The sequence below is a fragment of the Gossypium hirsutum genome, chromosome A10 (assembly GCF_007990345.1).
Source record: "Gossypium hirsutum isolate 1008001.06 chromosome A10, Gossypium_hirsutum_v2.1, whole genome shotgun sequence".
NCBI classification, from domain to species: Eukaryota; Viridiplantae; Streptophyta; class Magnoliopsida; order Malvales; family Malvaceae; genus Gossypium; species Gossypium hirsutum.
In genome coordinates this window covers 79,168,737-79,175,474 of record NC_053433.1, presented here as the reverse complement: position 1 = coordinate 79,175,474, position 6,738 = coordinate 79,168,737, and positions in this window count along the sequence as shown.

The window sequence follows — 6,738 nt, the reverse complement described above, 5'->3', positions numbered from 1 at the left end:
TAGTGCCGCATGGTCAATTCGCACACTTAGTGCATCATATTCATTTCGCACACTTAGTGCAACATAGTCAAATCGCACACTTAGTGCTGTACAATTTAATCCCGCGAACTTAGCGCCAATCTCATGGTCATAAATGGTTATACCCGCATGTTTAGTGCCGAGATCAACAACTCAGTACATCTTACCTCTTTTCTTCTCATTCAACAATTTCATCATCACATACGTACATGCATATATATATGTATATTTATTCATTCCATTCAGCATCAATACATAAACATTATGACCATTTGAAATAATACCAACTACATGCTTAATGACTTACCTTGTGTTGGGTAAGACGGTTCCAACTCGGCTACTCAGTGATCTTTTCTTTGCCTTTGCTTGATTCTCCTCCTTTAGCTCCTTGAGCTCAATCTAGTTACATGCATGGCCAAACTTCCTCCTAATCCTCTTCCTTAGGATTTTCGGTCAAAAGAGGTTGAAAAAGGATGAACAAAACCTTTCTTTTCCTTCCTTTAGCTCACGGCCATGGGGTGTATGCATGAGACCATTATTTTTTTTTTCTTTTTTCATCACCCTTCCTTTCATTATTTAATTATCATGCTTATTATTTTATTTTCCTTACCATACATCACTAACACAACATGTTGGTGACATGTTTCCACCCATAGCATGGCCGGCCACTACATATTAGGGAGGGGGAATTTGACATGCAAGTCCCCTTTTTCTTCCACATGCACTAATAGGTCCTCATGCATTGACCTATCACATTTTAAAATTTTCTCATATAAGTCCTATTGACTAAAAACACATTCAATCGACTAAATCGAAGCTTGAAATTTTCACACATTCATGATTACATATTCTAGACAATAAACATCACATTCAAACCTTTCGGTGACTCGGTTTAGCGGTCCCGAAACCACTTCCCGACTAGGGTCAATTTTGGGCTGTCACAACTCTCCCTCACTTAAGAAATTTTCGTCCTCGAAAATCTTACCGGTAAATAGGTTTGGATATCGTTCTTTCATCGAGCTCTCGGGTTCCTAGGTTGCTTCCTCGATCCCGTGTTTGAGCCACAACACCTTAACCAACGGAACCCTTTTATTTCGCAACTCTTTCACTTCACGAGCTAGGATACGAATCGGTTCTTCTTCATAGCTCAAGTCAGATTGAATTTCAACTTCTGAGGGATTAATCACTTGTGACGGATCGGATCTATAACGTCGAAGCATTGAAACATGGAAGACATCGTGCATCCTTTCAAGTTCAGGGGGCAAAATCAATCTATATGCAACCGGCCCCACTCGTTCGGAAATTTCGTATGGCCCAATGAATCTCGGGCTCAACTTGCCTTTACGGCCAAATCTGAGTACCTTCTTCCAAGGTGACACTTTAAGAAACACTTTATCTCCCACCTAATATTCAATGTCCTTTCGTTTTAAATCCGCATACGATTTTTGACGATCTGTGGCTACCTTCAGACTTTCGCGGATTACCTTTACCTACGATAAATTTTATGTACGTGACTTCAAGTATATTTGTCACATAGGTTCAAACTTACCGAGCTCAACACCAAGTATAAGCATAGCACCTATTAGCCATGTACTCAAGACACTTACCCGATCCGCTGTCCGCGATCGACTCAATAGTGTCGCACACATAGTGTCCATAATGATTCACGAATGTATATTGAGTCCGCACACTCAGTGCTATATAATCAACTCGCACACTTAGTGCTACGTAATCAAATCGCACACTTAGTGCTACATAGTCAACCTCGCACACTTAGTGCCGCATGGTCAATTCGCACACTTAGTGCATCATATTCATTTCGCACACTTAGTGCAACATAGTCAAATCGCACACTTAGTGCTGTACAATTTAATCCCGCGCACTTAGCGCCAATCTCATGGTCATAAATGGTTATACCCGCACGTTTAGTGCCGAGATCAACAACTCAGTACATCTTACCTCTTTTCTTCTCATTCAACAATTTCATCATCTCATACGTACATGCATATATATATATGTATATTTATTCATTCCATTCAGCATCAATACATAAACATTATGACCATTTGAAATAATACCAACTACATGCTTAATGACTTACCTTGTGTTGGGTAAGACGGTTCCAACTCGGCTACTCAGTGATCTTTTCTTTGCCTTTGCTTGATTCTCCTCCTTTAGCTCCTTGAGCTTAATCAATAATTCACTAGTTTAACCATCTTGTTAAACATTCATAATTCAATTACACATGCTTATGTATGTTTGTATATTCGGCAACCATCGTCACTAATTACTCATGTTGATGGCCGAATGGATGTATGTGTGTACAATGTCAACTATAACATCATGTAATTCCACATATGACTACATTTCTTAAGTTCCACATCTTAATGCCCATTATACATAATCAAATTTAACATCATATATATATTTACTCATGTGGCCGAATATACATACTCCCATATAATATCAAGTACTCACTTTAAGTATATTGCCGAATATACTTAATCATACACACACCTAACCAAAATAATTTCTAAAATCTTTATATCATTTATAATACATCTAATTATCCTTTTTCACATTATCAACTCAAATCACATACATTATTTACTATAATATCTTTACATTCGGCATTGGTGTCAACCATAGTAGCCGATTCTTCCTACTTTGTACTCATGCATCTATTAATCCTTAGTTGGTTCAAACACTTCCCACACTAGGATTCATCAAATTTTTAACAAGAAATAAAATCTCTAATCCTCAAACTACCATGGCCGAACCTTCATGGAGTTGCTAAGACTCCTCATTTCTACTTCTCACACACTCTCACATCCAAACCCTTTTATTAAACACCCAAAGTCAACCATCTCCTTACCTCATCACCAAAGACATCAAAATACCAACCAAGAACGTAACATTCATGGCCGAATGTCATCTCCATCATTTAACAAAGTTTGAACCATGGCTAGGTAGATTTTGAACTTACAACTTAAAATATACATGAATCTCAAAGAATAACATTAAACATACCTCAATCTAGTTACATGCATGGCCAAACTTCCTCCTAATCCTCTTCCTTAGGATTTTCGGTCAAAAGAGGTTGAAAAAGGATGAACAAAACCTTTCTTTTCCTTCCTTTAGCTCACGGCCATGGGGTGTATGCATGAGACCATTATTATTTTTTTTTTCTTTTTTTCATCACCCTTCCTTTCATTATTTAATTATCATGCTTATTATTTTATTTTCCTTACCATACATCACTAACACAACATGTTGGTGACATGTTTCCACCCATAGCATGGCCGGCCACTACATATTAGGGAGGGGGAATTTGACATGCAAGTCCCCTTTTTCTTCCACATGCACTAATAGGTCCTCATGCATTGACCTATCACATTTTAAAATTTTCTCATATAAGTCCTATTGACTAAATTCACATGCAATCGACTAAATCGAAGCTTGAAATTTTCACACATTCATGATTACATATTCTAGACAATAAACATCACATTCAAACCTTTCGGTGACTCGGTTTAGCGGTCCCGAAACCACTTCCCGACTAGGGTCAATTTTGGGCTGTCACAGCACTACTCTAATAACCTAAGCAGTTTTGGTGAGCTTATTGATTTCGTCTTTGAAACCCTATGCCACTCCAGCTCTTCTACTGCTTACGACGGCAGACCCGCCAACACTTTCCTAGCAAGATGGTACAAAATGCTCCCTGCTATGTCTATAGTTCAAAGTGGTTTTAGAAAGAATGCAAGTTATGGTATTAGTGCAAAAAATTTGATGCCAAGCTAGCTAAGATGTTGATAAGGTCATAGGGAAGTCAACTCCTATATCAAGTTATTTTTTGATTTTTTTTCTGCAAGTAGATTACATCTATTCCATAATTAAACATTACCTTTGACTAAAAATGAGGTTGAAAGTTGGGTGTGCGTGGCCATCTATACTTTTAAGCTGCTTGCCTCATTTCTTTGACTTTCTACAACCCATTTTATTAACAATTGTTTCTCTTTTCTATTCTTGAGTGGCTCCCTGCAGGAATGTTATTTTTTTTATTTGTGCTATATTTCAATTAACTTTATATTTTGAATAGTTTATCATTCTGATTTAGTTTACAACTATATGCTTGATTTTAATGTGGGTTTAAATTTTGGTAAAATTACGAAAACAAAATTTTGGTAAATCTATAAAATTATTAACAGATACATGTATTCATATTTTATTTTCAATTATTGTTTTCTATTTTATTTAATATAATTATATGAAAAATATATAAATAAAAGATATTTGAGAAACATCTCTAAACAAACACGATCTTTTTTCCATTCATGTATGTACATATGTAATTACAAATAATTATGATATAATTATCAAAGTGATGCATGAGTTATTTGTGAAAAGAAAAAAAAACCAATGCACGAGCTATCAACTCAACATCTCAAAATTTATCAGCGTATCAAGGCTATTTGCAACCTCCGCAACCCGGCTTGGATGATAAACCCGAATTCAGGATATTAAATTAACCACCGAAGTAGCTCGGTGTTTATCAAAATCAATTTTCCTTTTAAAACTCAAGTTCATTTAGGTGAATTATAATTTATATTCTAGTTTAACTTACTAACAATAGCAGTGGAAAAAAACATAAGCCATTTTAATAAAACAATTCAGTTTAATCAAATATTAACAAATAATAACCTAATTTTTATAACCTATACTGAATCAGATGCACCTAATAATTAAATTAAAACCAAATCTCAAACCAAGGTTCATAATAAAAGAAAATGGAAAATAGCTCGACCACGTAAGGAATTAAAAATAATAACATTAACAAAAATAAAGATGGAACAAAAGTTGAGACCCTTCGAGTATAGCATTTGCGTCCTAGCCTGAAGGATTATCTATAAAGATGGAACTTAGGGGGAGTGAGCTTTGGGAGCTCAATGTGAGTTCCTTTACAATAAACCAAGACATATAGTTATACTTTTAAACATTAGATAAGACCATACATCATTATCAAGAATCAATCGATTATAATTATCTGTTAATTCCAAATACAGTAATTCAGCGTTGCTACTTTAGTCAAGCAATAACAATATTCTCAAACATAGACAATCAATTTCAAGGTTATTCATATTATTCACAAATGATATATGCGCATAAATAAGTTCAACCATTTCCTCAAGTAATTTCAATTACGTATGCATAAATTGTTAAATATACCATGCAAAAATCAGTTTAAAAATCGATTGTTCTACCCCCAACCACTAGCGCTCCAAAGTTGGGAGCTCCCTCAAAACCTCCACCATCACTCTAATTTATGGACTTAATACCACATTCTAATTTGGATAATTGCAGATAAAAGCTGTCAGTAACTGTGGAAACATTGCCATATCGCATATAAGAGAGCACATTGAAAATGTCGCAGTCAGGATCTGCTGTAATTGTGGGTACACATCTAACAATTAAATGCAAATAAGCTGCCCGTTCTTCCTCTGATTATATCAACACAATCCATGAAAATGTAATATAAATACATTCCAAGTCATTCAATCTATATATCATTTACCAATAAATGACAATCATGAATAAATTAGGCATCCAATTTTTCCAATAATATAGGCATTCAAATCATTCAATTGGGTATCCATAGAATACATGTAACATTTCTACTATTCAGGCATTCAGTCAACAAATTCAATCAACCATATATCTCATTATTCTATTCCTAATCTAGGAGTTAATTACATAATCTAGTTCTCTAAATGTCATTAAAAACCTAATCAAGGACTAATTTGAATAAAATAATAGAAGTTAAGACAAAAATGTAATTTTTGAGTTTTAGGGGCCATATGGTTGTGTGACTGAATCGTGCGCGAAGCCCCAAGCCATGTGTGATTTGAATAGGTGAGGTATAGGGGCCACACAATCGTGTGGCCGAACCATCTGCGAAGCCCCAAGTCATGTGCGAAGCGGATGGGTGAGGTGTAGGGGCCATACGGTCGTGAGACCAGACTATGTACGATGCCCAAGGCCATGTGCAAAGTGAAGATGTAAGGGAATACAGAGGGACATGGCCATGTATAAGATAGTGTGACCCATACGAGTTGGCCACATGCCCATGTGGTCGGCCGTGTGCAATTGGGCAGTTTCGAATTTTGACTCGATTTTTCGTAAAAGAACACACACATGACTTTCGAGGTCTCATACGATGGTCTTCACATTCAGGTATGATCCAGATTACCTACACGAGTCTTTCGATTGACAAAACACAATAATTAATAACGAATTTCAAGATTTTGAGGGAGGGTTTTGACAAGATTGTAAAATATTCGTAATGGTTGAAAGATCTGTAACGGATGAAAGATCTAACGAAAACTATGATTTTTCAGAATTGATGAGATCTAGCTATTGGGAAATAAGAAAAGCTTACCGATCTTAATAGTAATTTTGGAACTGATGGAACGAAATTCATCGATTGATGATGAACAATTTGATTTGGACTTGATTGCGAAGTCAAGATCCAAGAGCTAAATTTCTAGCAAGAACTTTGAAAGGATTTTACAAAAGAGGGTTTGCAGAGAAAATTTAGAATATATAGGGAGAATAGGAAATCCTAATTGTTCTAGAAAGTGGTTTATTAGTTAGACTTTGAAAAAAATAAGGGTTGGTTGGCAATTGACCCATTTTAGCCAAAATTAAGGAAAAAATAAAGAA